Below are 12,925 nucleotides of genomic sequence, written 5' to 3' on the forward strand. Positions count from 1 at the left end.
GGGGTCTCCAACTGAGCCATCTACAAAGATTCACGTGGAGCAGAGGAAACCCCGGCCAGATCTGACCAAGTCTCCAGAGCTGGGTGCCCTGGGCTCACGTGATCATTGTGGTCATACACAGACGGGTGGTCACAGAGGGCACTTCACAAGGTCCAGGAGGTCATCAGTATGCAGTCACAGGCTGGTCAGAGGTTCTGACTGCAGGTAGAGATATTGCTGGCCAATAAGCTTGCCAAAGAGATTGGTTATTTGTCTCTCCAGTACCCTTTGGCCCATTACCGCTTCTAACAGTTCCAGGGATTTCTTAGCCAAGTGATTGGGTTAGAGATAACCCCATTCCAGTTGTGGGGACTACCTGGCTTGAGAAAATCAGAATATTTCATCCTCCAGGCTACTGGTTCAGACAAGACACATAGCCCAATTTAGGCGGACCAGAGTCAATGAATCCCTGGGCCTTTTCTTTGAGCTAAGTAGGAATCAAACTGTTTCTTGCTAATTACAAATGAAAAAAGCCAGCAGTGCCAGGAGTTTCTAGTAGCTACCTTGGGACACACCATAGGGAGTGAACCCAAGAGACTGAAAGAACACAGGTCCTCGATGACAGCTGTTGGATCAAGACTTGCCTGAAGCTATCAACAGTTTTATGCTTTTTGGTTATGTAAGCCCATCAACTAAAAATATCTTTTACAATGGTGACAACAATCACTCAATAATTATTAAGTACAAATACTTACCTAAATACAGCTTAGGAGATAAAATTTTACAAACAATGAAGCTGGTGTTTGGAAAGAATAAAAGAGTCTTAGGGCCAAAAAGGTCAACACACTGCTGGTGTGTTCAGGCTTAGCTATTTGGCACGTGGTTAAACTAAGGAAGGCTCAGAGAAGTCATGAGATTTGCTTAAGGTTTTACAGCTGTTTAGTAAGGTCTCATGACTCAGTTCACTCTTTTTTTTTCTTCCCATCAATAGTATTTATTACTCATGTGTGTTCACTAACTCTTGATGTTTGTAATTGGAGTGCTTGAACATCTCTGTGTTCCCAGTGAAATCATTACTACATGATTTTTTATCTTCTCTTGTCTTTCTGTTTTTGCAGAGGAAGAGATATGTTGGTCAGCTTTTTGGTCACTATGACAAAATACATGAGAAAGTCCAGTTAAAGGAGGAGAGGTTTATTTTGGCTCACAGTTTCAGAGGTTTCAGTTCATGGTTGGCTGCCAGAGGTCAAATAGCAAGGTAGTGGCAGAGCTGATCCTGGATGCCAAAAGTCCTGAATGTCACTTTGGTTTAGCACCCTCCACCTGCTCCTCATGCTAGCCACCTCTGCTTCCACTAGGGTAGGAGTACAGATTAGGGATGTGAAGGGCTCTTTTCTGGCCTTCCTTCTCAGCTGTGGAGTAATCAAAGAGGTCATTGAGTTGTGTAGGCCAAGGAAGAGATTCAGCACACCGGTAGTTGAGTCTGTCCTCCCACATTTAGGAAAACTGAGATTATGATGCTCAGGGAAATCGTAGGATACTTCTGTTGCCAGAGGCTTCAAAAGAGAGGCCAGCCCGGGGAGTTGAGATGCTGTATACATGAGATTCTGGCCTCACAGTTCCCATGACCCCAGCTCTGATATCTTCTCTTTCACTCCAGAACCTTCTGTGGTCTCCAGCATTTCTCGCAGCCACAGGGCTGATGGTCATGGCTGTGCAGGTGGAGCACTGAATAATTTGGATTATAATCTACATGATATCTCCTCGAGTTGTGCAGTTTACAGCTTGCACAATCATACATGGCAGCCCTATGTTGCATTTCTCGACATATTTGGACACTCAAGTCATTTTCACAGCAACCGATGACCTTGCAAACCCCCTTTTTGCATAAGAAAAAGTAATATCATAATTTTTACAAGGTATAAAAATATGTCTAGGGCCGGGGATTTAGCTCAGTGGTACTGCTGCCTGCCTCGCAAGTGCAAGGTCTCGAGTTTGATCCCTGGTACCAAAAAAAAAAAAAAAAAAAAGTCTAGAGAATTTATCTTATTTTAGATCAGCCAGATCCCAAAGATTGTATTAGAAAGTTTACTTCTGAAAAGATTCATTATTTTTAAATGTTACTTTTGATTGTTTTCTATTTAATAAATGAAGCCTATTGCTTAATAGAATTTAAATTAATTTTATGAGGAAAAGCAAGATTTATAGACAAATGAATTAAAAATAATTTGTTAGGCTTGATTTGAGTGCTGAATATATACTGAAATTATCATTATAGATTGAAATCTTACATGTTATGAATTTTAAAATGGACATATTTGCTTTTAATACACGGGGGTTTAGAATTTTAGAATTCTTGCACCTTGTACTTCATTTTTGTGATTTATTCAGTTATTTTAAAAACAAATGTGCTTTGGATCTAAATGAAGAGATAAGAGGGAAGATGTCACTTCTTCAAATAACTCATTTCAGTTCTGAATAGCTGTCATTTCCAAAAGATGAAAAGCCAGAATGGCTACATTTTCTCCTTTTCAGTGCCCAGTTTTGAAGTATGAGAGACATTTGATGTTCTACATTAGATTTTTTTTACATTAGATTAAAAAAACAACAGGTGATACATTAGCAGTGTAAAGGTGCAAAAGGTACAGGTGAATTCACAGTAGAAACAAGGCCTCTTTCTGTTGGCCTTTAAAATGGTCTTGCTCTCCTAGGACAACAAAGTTAGAAGTTTCTCTTGTAGCTTTCCAGACAGAATTTATGCAAATATCTGCCTGTACACATTCTTGGTATTGATTTTTATTTTTTATTTCAGGCAATGTGGGGAATCAAACCCAGGGCCTTGTGCATGCTGGGCAAGCCCTTCTACCACTAAACTCCATCACCAGTCCCTGCTTCATCTTATTTTTATACAAATGAGGTCCTCTATACAGCTAACTACAGTTTGTTTTCTTATTTGAAAGTGTACTTCTGAAATAGTTCTAGTCACTATATATAACCCTATATCATTACTATTGACAGTTAAAAAATACTCCATTGTAAGGATGTGCCATAATTTATTCAAGCAGTGTGTGACTGATAGACATTTAGGTGATTCTCTTTTTTTTTCTTGGCTTTTTGACTTTTGGTCTTGTTTTGTAGGTTAGGCTGGCCTTGAACTCACAATCCTTCTGCTTCAGCCTCTCAAGTGGTCAGATTACAGGTGTACACCATCATACCTGGCTTTTTGTAGGTTGTTTCTGATCTTTGGCAATTGCAAAAAATGCTGCACTGTATACCCTTGTCCACTTGTCACTTTGCAACTTCACCAATACATAGCATTAGTCAGCTTTCCAACACTATGAAAAAATACTGGTGCTAAATCAACTTACAAGGAGGAAAGGTAGCTGGATGCAGTGGTATACGGCTGCAATTCTAGCACTGAGGGAAGATGAGACAGGAGGCTTGCAGGTCCAAATCCCACTTGGGCAATTCAGCAAGACTCTCTCTCAAAAAAAAAAAAAAAAAAAGGCTGGGGATGTAGTTCAATGTGAAGGCCTTGGGTTCAATCCCCAGTATTGGAGGCAGAAGGTGGGGGAAGGTTTATTTATTTGGCTCATGGTTTCAGAGGTTTCAGTCCATGGTTGGTTTGTCACATTGCTGTTGAGCCTATGAAAAGGCAGAACATCATGGCAGCATCTCATGGTGGAGGAGGCTTCTCACCATGATGACCAGAAAGCAGAAAATGACCTAACTCTTCTACTAGGCCTTACTTCCTAAAATTTCTGTTATCTTCCTCCAATAGTACCACAGCCTGGGACCAAGCCTTCAGCACATACAATTTTGGAGGCATTTCAGATCCAAACTATGCAGTAGGACAGATTCTCTTGCTTGGCTCAAGAGTGTCTTGGTTTGCTAGGGCTGTTATAACAAAGTACTACAGTCCAGGAAGCTTAAGCAAGAGAAATGTATTTGCTCACCGCTCTGCAGGCTAGAAATCCAAGACCAAGATGTAGGAAGGGCTGGTTCCTTCTGAGGGTGTGAAGTAGAGCTAGCTCCAGGACTCTCTGTGGCTTTCCATGCCTTGCTGACCATATTTAGTATTTCCTGTAGATGTACCTCCAGGTCTCTGGCTTCACGTTTACGTGGCATTCTCCCTCTGTGTGTGTCTGTGACCACATTCTCCCCCCCCCCCTTTTTTTTTTATAAAGACACCAGTCATATTGAATTAGGGGACCTCTCCACTCCAGTATGACCTCATTACAACTAATCACATGTGCAAAGGGCATCTTTCCAAATTGGATCACATTCAGAGGTCATGGGGGTTGGAATTTCACTGTGTGAGTTTTGCTTTGTTTTTTTCTCTTTTTAGTTTTTTCATTGTGTGAATTTTGGAAGGATAAAATCCACCCCACAACAAGCATTTACTTTTAGGAAAATATTGCTAAATTACTCTTCACAGAGGTTATGCCATTACCTTCCCACTGGGAATGACAACAATGACCTGCATTGTGTGACACAGCTCTGCCAGCATGGTGGGCCATCAGGCCTTTTGGTTTTTGCCAATTTACTTATTTTAAATTTCTTATCCTATTTTTTTTGTCTGTTTTTGCAGTGCCAGGGATTGTACCCAGAGCCTTGTACCAGGCAAGAGTTGTACCACTGAGCTATAGCCTCAGCTGGTTTTTGACAATTTAGCAGATGTAAAACTGGCATCTTATTATAGTCCAACTTGAATTTCTCTTCTCAGTGAGGGTGAGGTTTTTTTTTCTCATGTATTTAAGACTGATTTGCATTATTTTTGTGATCAGTTGATTATACCCTTTCCCTATTTTTTAATTGGATTACTACTCCTTTGTCCTTATTGATTTGTGGGAGCTCTGTAAAGATAAGGGAAATTAGTTCTTTGTGGTTTGTTCAAATATTTTCTTTTCTTGGCCATGTTGGGCGGCCAGCCAGGTTAGCAGCGCAGCTGCACTCCAAGCTGGGCTGCACGGGCTGTCACTCTTTCCCCGTAGGCAGGCCAGACCCTAAGAGTAGATTCCATGGTGAGTCCAGGGAAAGATAACTACAGAATGAAAAGTTACAAGAATAAAGCCCTAAATCCTCAAGAGATATGTAGATGGAGAGAAGAAGAAGGAAAACAGCTTCGAAAACAAGGGAAGAACAGTTGTTCAAATGCAGAAATGTCTCTTTGCCTAGAAATGACTCTATGCTAGAAAGTCCTATCTGGATGCAGATATCAGTTTCACCATACCCATTCCAGAGGAAGATGCTATTACCAAAGATATGGTTCAAATGATTTTTTCTACTAATGCTGAGCAATAGCTAACAGCAACACAGAAATTCAGAAAGCTCCTTTCTAAAGACAAGAATTATTTTCAGTATGCTTATTTGATATTGTAGGATTTTGTAGTAGAGTTTCATTTTATTAGGTTTTTAAAGAATTTTAATACATCTTTCTTTGCCAGACACAGTAGGTCTTTGTTTCTTTTAAAAATATATACAGAATAACATCTATTTAAAAGATATTATCAAACTATAACATTCATTGTAGGAAAATTGCAAATTATAAAATAATTTAAAGAAGCAGACATAAATTGATTAATCTTGGTGTTAAGAAACAAAGTTTAAATTCTCCTTGAAGTATTTTTCAGACATAACATTTTAAAAAGGTGATGTAACATTATAGAATATGAATTTAAAATAATAATCATTGAGGTCTTAATTTTTACCCAGTGTTTTACCCAGTACTGTAACCACTTCTGGATCATTGTATAATCTAAAACCCTTAATGTACATTCATAAAAGTGAAATGGTGAGTCAAAGGCAATAAACTTAATTTATTTTTATTTTATTTTATTTTTTGTACCGGGGATTGAACTTGGGACCCTGCACTTGGGAGGCAGGTGGCAGAACCACTGAGCTAAATCCCCAGCCCCTTATGTAGAGTTTTTTTGCTTCTTTGAAATGCATTTTGGCATAAGGTATAAGAAAGGGACCAAATTTTGGATTCTTGGTGGTTCTAACAGCATTTATTAACTAATGTTTTAGAACTGTGATCTGATATAAGCAGTGTAAAGATATGGGAAAATATTTGCAGAAACATTTTTATTCAAAATCATTCCCTATTAATTTGCAGTTCAGCATCAGCATTTTGTAGAATTTTTGTCTTTAACCGATAATCCATTGTGGGGATACACTATACATGTTACCATAATAGAAACAATTTAGAACTGTTTAATAGGCAGAACTACTCCAGGGTCTGGTAGTGTTTCACTGAGTGACAGGACTGAATAATGTGCATCCCCGTGTGACAAGCAGAGTCTCTTGAGGTGTTCCATTTAAAAATTAATAAGTCATTAATTGGTTGAAATATGGAAATTGAAGCAGATGCTAGTGCTGCATTTGAAGACACAAGTCCCCAGAAAAGTCCCTGGAAACTTTGGGCTTTATTGGAGAGGGTTAGGAATTTGCTTCCTGACTTCACCCCTCCCAGCCCTGCCACCCTGAGCAACCCCCTCCACTCCGTGCCACCTTTCTCTTCAGGTACCCAGTGGGGATAATAATCGGGGAAAAGTTTTAGTAGGGCCTGAAACTTCTGGAAGGAAGGGAGGGTGGCTTCTAATTACAGATACAGGGTGCACGCGGTCCTGAGTTTGAACCCTAGCTCTGTGAAAATAAACCAACAAACAAGCAAATAACAAAACCCCAACCAAAACTAACCAAACAGAAGGCATAAAGTTAATCAGTCCTCCAGCAGGACCTGGGAAGGGGCCCTGAAGGTTAGACTTCATCAGCTTCTGCCTAACCCCACCTGTGACAATGACATGGATTCACAGGGCTGTGGGGCGTACAGAAAAAAATAAGAACCAAGATACATCATGTACAGGTACAAACACCCAATAATAATGTAAACAAATTGTATACCTAAAATGTACCAATAAAAGAACTAAAAAAAAAAAAAGAAGAAGGTATGCTCGGTAACTTGTCTGATGGGTGTGGCGCATCTGACTCCCAGACTACAAACTCAGGACAGAAGAGGTATCGATTCAGTCTTCTCCCCTCCCTTTCTCTCCCCTCCTCTTCTCCTCTCTTCTCCTGGCCTCTCCTTTCCTTTCTTTTTCTGCAGTACTGGGGGTTGAACCTAGAGCCTTTGCACGGAGCTACATCCCCAGCCCTTTTAAAATTTTTCTTTTTTTGAGACAAGGCCTCATGAAATCACTAAGTTTCCCAGGCTGGGCTCAAACTCAAAATCCTCCTGCGTCAGCCTCCCAGGGTGCTGGGATTACAGGTGTGCACCACCATGCCTAGCTCGAAATATCACTTTGTGTGCACACCACAGCCTGCCCGAGGTTCTGCTGCCAAGTTCCCAGTTTTACTGAGCCAGCAAATACCTTCTCAGTCACCTGTGTTTGTTTGTTTGTTTTTGGTACCAGGGATCGAACTCGGGTCCTTGCGCTTTTAGGCAGGCGCCAGAACCACTGAGCTAAATCCCCGGCCCTCACCTGTGTTTTGCAGTTCACATTGCTCTGAAACACAGTCAAGGCCCAGGATGATGGCATAGGTCATTTTTTCTTTGATCTGCATTTCTCTGACCATTTGCCACACAGGTCATGGCTGAAGCATCTGGTATCGCTTTCTGAAGGTCTCCTCCAACCTTCAGCTCTCCCCTGCTTCTGAGCCATGCGCAGGACTTGGGAATCCTTGAGTGGTACTGCTAGCTCCGAGCAAGGTGCTCCCTCTAGGTGGGCCCAGCTCCTCTGTTCTAGGCCACTGTTTTCTGAGGAGGAGACAGTGAGCCTTGAGGCCGAGAGCATCAGATTTTGTACCACTCAACTTCCAGCTCACTTTGTTTTCTTTATCTGCAGAATGGAGGAGGAAGGTAAAAATAACCTCCCTCCAAAATGAGTGCGAAGAAGTAAATGTCACAATGTTTGCAAAAGGCTTAGCCTAGTGCTGGACACGGAGAATGTGAGGTTTAGTCACTGAGGTTGTCACTTTGCCTTTGTTCACTACTGGGTGGGGAAACCAAGGTTCCAGACACTGGCTGGTGGGTCACGATCACTACCCAACATTCTCCTCAGCATTCCAGAGGTTCATGCACACTCAATTTGCACACACTCCACAGCCAGATGCAGGGACTGGTTTTTAAGTGACCAAACCAGGGCATGTTGCCTGAAAATAGGCTTTGGCTGAGGGTTTAATGTAAGCCTATATTAAAATGGCTGCTCCAAACCAATGTGATAGGCTGCATCTATAGGAGTATAGGGTTGAAGATGAAGGGGATGATAGCCAGAGAGTTGTGTTCATGTCTGAGGAGGCAGGGAGAGATTAGATTCCAAATTTTGGAAGGTGAAGGATTTAGAGGAACTGAGGATTCTGGTCTTGGAGAAAGAAGATTCAGAAGGGCAGAGGCCAGAGTTGCAGTATAGCCCTGCCTGGATCCCCTGGTACCCATGGGCATAACCAGGGCTGAGACTCAATTCTGGCATGATAGTCAACAAATACGTAACCATATTTCCCCTATTTAAAGGTATACTTCGAGAATGAATATTATTGAAATTGAGGCTACCTTACAACCAACGTGTATGTTTAATACACTCTCATTTTGTAAAGTTGGATCTGAATCAACAAAACAAAGTGTCCTTCGGGGGCTTTGATAATCTATTTCATTTACCCTTGAACCATTAGAACGTACTTATTAAATTTTTAAAAATGTACCTAACTAAATAAAAAAAAGTATTTAAAAAGAGCCAGCACTCTTTTCTTAGTGCAGCCACACTCGATCTATTGAATCTGTCAGATGATGACTTTCCACCTGTCTCCCAAGTCCCAGCACCTGAAACAGGAGAGACAGCCTTTTAAACCAGCGGCATTTAACACATTCAGAGCAGCAGGTCCTTGGCCGGGGGAGAAGTTCCACTTATCAAAACATGTTGTTCCCACAAAGGATGAGAACCTACTTCACATGGAGAAGTCGAGGGAGCTTTTGTTCTGTGGGGACAGCATCTGGATTTGAATGCGTCCGTCTCAAAGGAGATGCATCCTGATGGAGCAAACTCGAAACACTCAGCGTGTTAAGACCAGCGAGAGCGGCTGGCGAGGGGCCTCGTGTCCCTGCCGTGCACAAAGACTCTCTAGCATCCTCTGCTTCCGGGCCCTCGGGAATTTAGGTCCTGCATTCATTTAGAACATTCGCAGTCTCAGGAGGCTGTTTTAAATTCTAAAGCTGCCAAGGAGATGTGACTCTGAAAGCCAGCTGGGCGGTGGGAAACGAGCCAGGCCAAGGCCTCCCCGGCGTCCTCCGCGGGTGTGTGGGCAGCCTTCCGGGCCTTGGGGACCAATCAGTCCGTGCCATGCCCGGAACCTCCGCCGCGACCTGGGGGGAAGTTGGGCAACCTCGCAGCTCCGCGACGCCCTTCCTGGAGCCCCAGCTGGAGCGAAGGCCCCGGGGTCCTGACATGAGAGGTGACGCGAGCCTTCGCAGGCAGAGGACCTGCCACTCCCTTTCTTTTCCGCGCCGGCTCTGCGGCTTCGTCCTCTCCATGCACCGTCGTCCTCTTGCACCCTCGGCCGGAGCGCGGATTGCGCGTTCCAGGGCTGGCCTGTGGCGCCCCCTGTTGGTGAACGTGGGGAGGCGGTTTCCCTAAGCAGAAAGAAATCCCTTCAGGTCTGACCAACTCTGTGGGCCCTTCGACCCAGCTGGGACAGCTGCAGCCAGCTTGCTGTCCGTTGCATCTTAGAAGATACATTTGTACGAGCCAGGAAAGGTGGCACATGCCTGTGATCCTGCTGTCTGGGAGGCTGAGGCAGGAGGATCATGAGCTTCAGTTCAGCCTGGGCAACCTAGCAACTAGGATGTCTCAAAAAATAAATAAATAAAAAATAAAAAAGGCTGGGGATTCAGCTCAGTAGTAAGACTCTGAGTTCAATCTCAGTAACGAGAAAACAACCAAAACAAAAACAAAAACAAACTGGAGGCCAGGCGGTTAGTGTTCTTTGCCAGCAAAGCCATCTTGAGGCCCACGTGGGTGAGGGATCCTGGAATGGTCCCCCGGACAGGTTGTCTATGGAAACAGGCCCTTTGGGGATAGGTCTGGCACTGTGAGGGTGGGGTGCACGTATGGGAGGTTCTCATCTGGGCATGGAAGGGCAGGGGGACCCCAAGTGAAGGATGTAGGTTAAACGTTTGCAGAGCTCATTCTGCAGGATAGGTGTCAGTGCCCCCAGTGCCCACTGGGGTGGGCTTCTGTCTTCCTTCCACCAGGCAGGTCCATGCACCTGCCAGCCCCGCTGGTGCAGGGTCTGCAGCTAACCTCTCCCTTAAGAAAAGACAAAGCAAGTGGGCATCTCCATCTTGGGGTGCAGAGAAAGAAACCTCTCACTGGAGGGGGTGCTGGGTGCAGGGGAGAGGTGGCCCGGGAGTCCTTTGTCTGCAGGGGCCAGTGGTTGGGTGTAGTCCTCGATCTTGGGACTGGAACCTCCCATGAAGTTCTTGGTGGCTCATCTTGGCAGATGAGGTGAATCTGGGCAGGCGGTAAATGCCAGCAGGAGAAACTGAGGCCCAGAGTCATTGCCACCTGATTCTGCCCCACTGAGCGACACACCTTTGTCCTCTCTCCACTTGCCTCCTCTGCACTTTTCCCAGCCTTGGGAGAAGCTATGCTGCTCTCCTTTGTGTGTCTTGAGGCCTGTCTTGCTCACCTGTGACCACGGCAGCCCCGTGTCTGGTGTCTGTCTGACCTTCTGGGCTGTGCCCAGCACACAGGCTGAGTTCTTTCTGTCCTGCTCCATCTTGGCTCTACCCTGGCATGCAGTGTGCAGCCCACACAGCCCTGGTCTCAGGGCACATTTATGGCATCACTGACTTGGGTGGGGGCTCTGGAACTTCGCTGGGCCTGTTCAGTTTAGCTTTAGAAAGGACCCAGCAAAACCAGACGAATGTGTTGACACATGCCTATAATCCCTGCAGTGTGGGAGGCTGAGGCAGTGTGATCCTAAATTTGAGTCCAGCCTGGGCAACTTAGCGACTTAGCGAGAACTTGTCCCAAAATAAAAAATAAAAAAATGAATGTACCTCAGTGTGAAGGCCCTGGGTGTTCAAATCCCAGCGCTGGGGGGTGGAGGTGGGGAAAAAGGACTGGACTGGGTAGCAGCACCCTGTCATTCTCTGACCTCCCTCTGGAGCCTCCCCTCATTCCCTGAGGCTTATGCCCCGCTCCCAGCTGGTTCTGGCTTCCCCCAGGTGGCCCTACCTCTCCCAATGTGCTCTGACACCCACTCCAGGCTGCCTCTCACATGCACTGACACGTGGCCAAGCTGCCACCCCCGCAGGACCCCTCCTCACCCTGCTGTGACACCGCTCTGGTCCTGCTTTCTTCCATGATCCCACCCCATGAGGATATCTCCCTTGCTCTGTGGTTCCTATGAGCTTTAGGACTGAGTGAATTGGTTCAGGAAGGTGGGTGAGAGGAGCAGAGTGGCAGAGCAGTGTTTTTGGATTTTTTTCTTTGAGACAGGGTCTTACTATTGATACACGAAATAATACTGGAGGTGAAATATGAAATATATCTCCCAACCTGTTAGATGTCTGATACACTGAGAAGAATGAATGAATGAAGGATGAATTCTAGGAACAACGGAGGTTAAGAGTAGGAAAATATTGATAGGCTAGTCCCCGAGAGGCAGGAGGGGACCAGAATGGATAGCTGGGGACCCCACTCTATAGGAGAGTTTTATAGGGTGAAACCCACATGGGTACAATGTGGTCCACAGCCGTGATCATCCAAGAAGGTTAAAAGTATAGTCACTTAGGTAATAGTGATCCAGTTGGGAAACAAATCACAAAACAAGTGTGGATAGAAAGAACAAAGACTTCCAGGAAATGGTGGGTCCAGAGGTCTCTGGTCACCCACTGGGGTGGCTGATATCTATCTAGACTTCATTAGACCCAGTTTTTGTCCTTTGAGGAAGTACACAGGTCTGGTCATCTTGTCTTTGTCTGAGGCCTGGTCTCCAACAGACGTGTCTCTGGCCGCAGTTGTGGTGTGTTTCACTTTGTCCTGACTCTCTCTAGGACCTAGCCCTATCTGACTGCCTATAATATTTCTACCTAACTCATCTGTCTATAATACTATGTAGCCTAGGCTGTAGCCTAGGCTGGTCTAGAGCTTGAAATCCTCCTGCCTCAACCTCCTGAGTGCTGGGAATACAGGTGTGTGCCATCATGGCCAGTTGGAAAAAATTTTTTTTTTAACTATGGGAAATTTTTGTGCAAGCAAAATCTTGAGCAGAATATATAAAATAGAGGTGTCTGGTTGAAAGGAGAGTGAGAAAAGAATGAGAGAACAGAGGGAGGGAGAGAGGGAGAAGAGAGAGGAGAATGTGAGGGACTGAGGGGGAAGAAGTGACAGAGAAAAGGGAGAGAGGAAAAAGAGAAAAGAGAAGAGAGAACAGAGGAAAAGAGAGGAGAGAGATGAGAAAGAGAGGGATGAAAGAGAAGAGAGACAGGAAACAGTGCCTCTGAGGCCTGGCCAATTGGTTCCCCCCTCTCAGAGCCGACATCTGTCAATAAGCCCTAGGGTTTCTTGGTATACAACCTGGGGACACTGGCAAAGAATTCTGCAGCTCCCGAGCAGTCTTCTCCGAGCCTCTGGGCGAAGCAGCCTGAGGCAGTTGCCACCCTCCACCCCCTCAGCTCTCTGCTCAGGCAGATGGGTGAAGGCTTGAGGCCAAGAGTTGCTCCTGTCTGGAGAAGGGGTCTCTGAGGGGCCCAGGGAACCCTGGCTGGTGCTGGGGTGTCCTCTCAGGCTTCGAGAAGTGGGTCTATGGGATTCAGGCTGTGGGCTACAGGACTTCCACATGTGAGGGTCAGGAAAGACACCCTTTTTCCCCTACCTGGCCAATCCATATCCATTTGTGACCCTCTAGGCCCCAGCTTTGTTCCCTCTGTGGTCACCCCAGGTAT

The sequence above is a fragment of the Heterocephalus glaber genome, unplaced genomic scaffold (genome assembly GCF_053883595.1).
Source record: "Heterocephalus glaber isolate CG9 unplaced genomic scaffold, H.glaber_assembly_v1.0 deba00001452, whole genome shotgun sequence".
Taxonomy (NCBI): Eukaryota; Metazoa; Chordata; class Mammalia; order Rodentia; family Bathyergidae; genus Heterocephalus; species Heterocephalus glaber.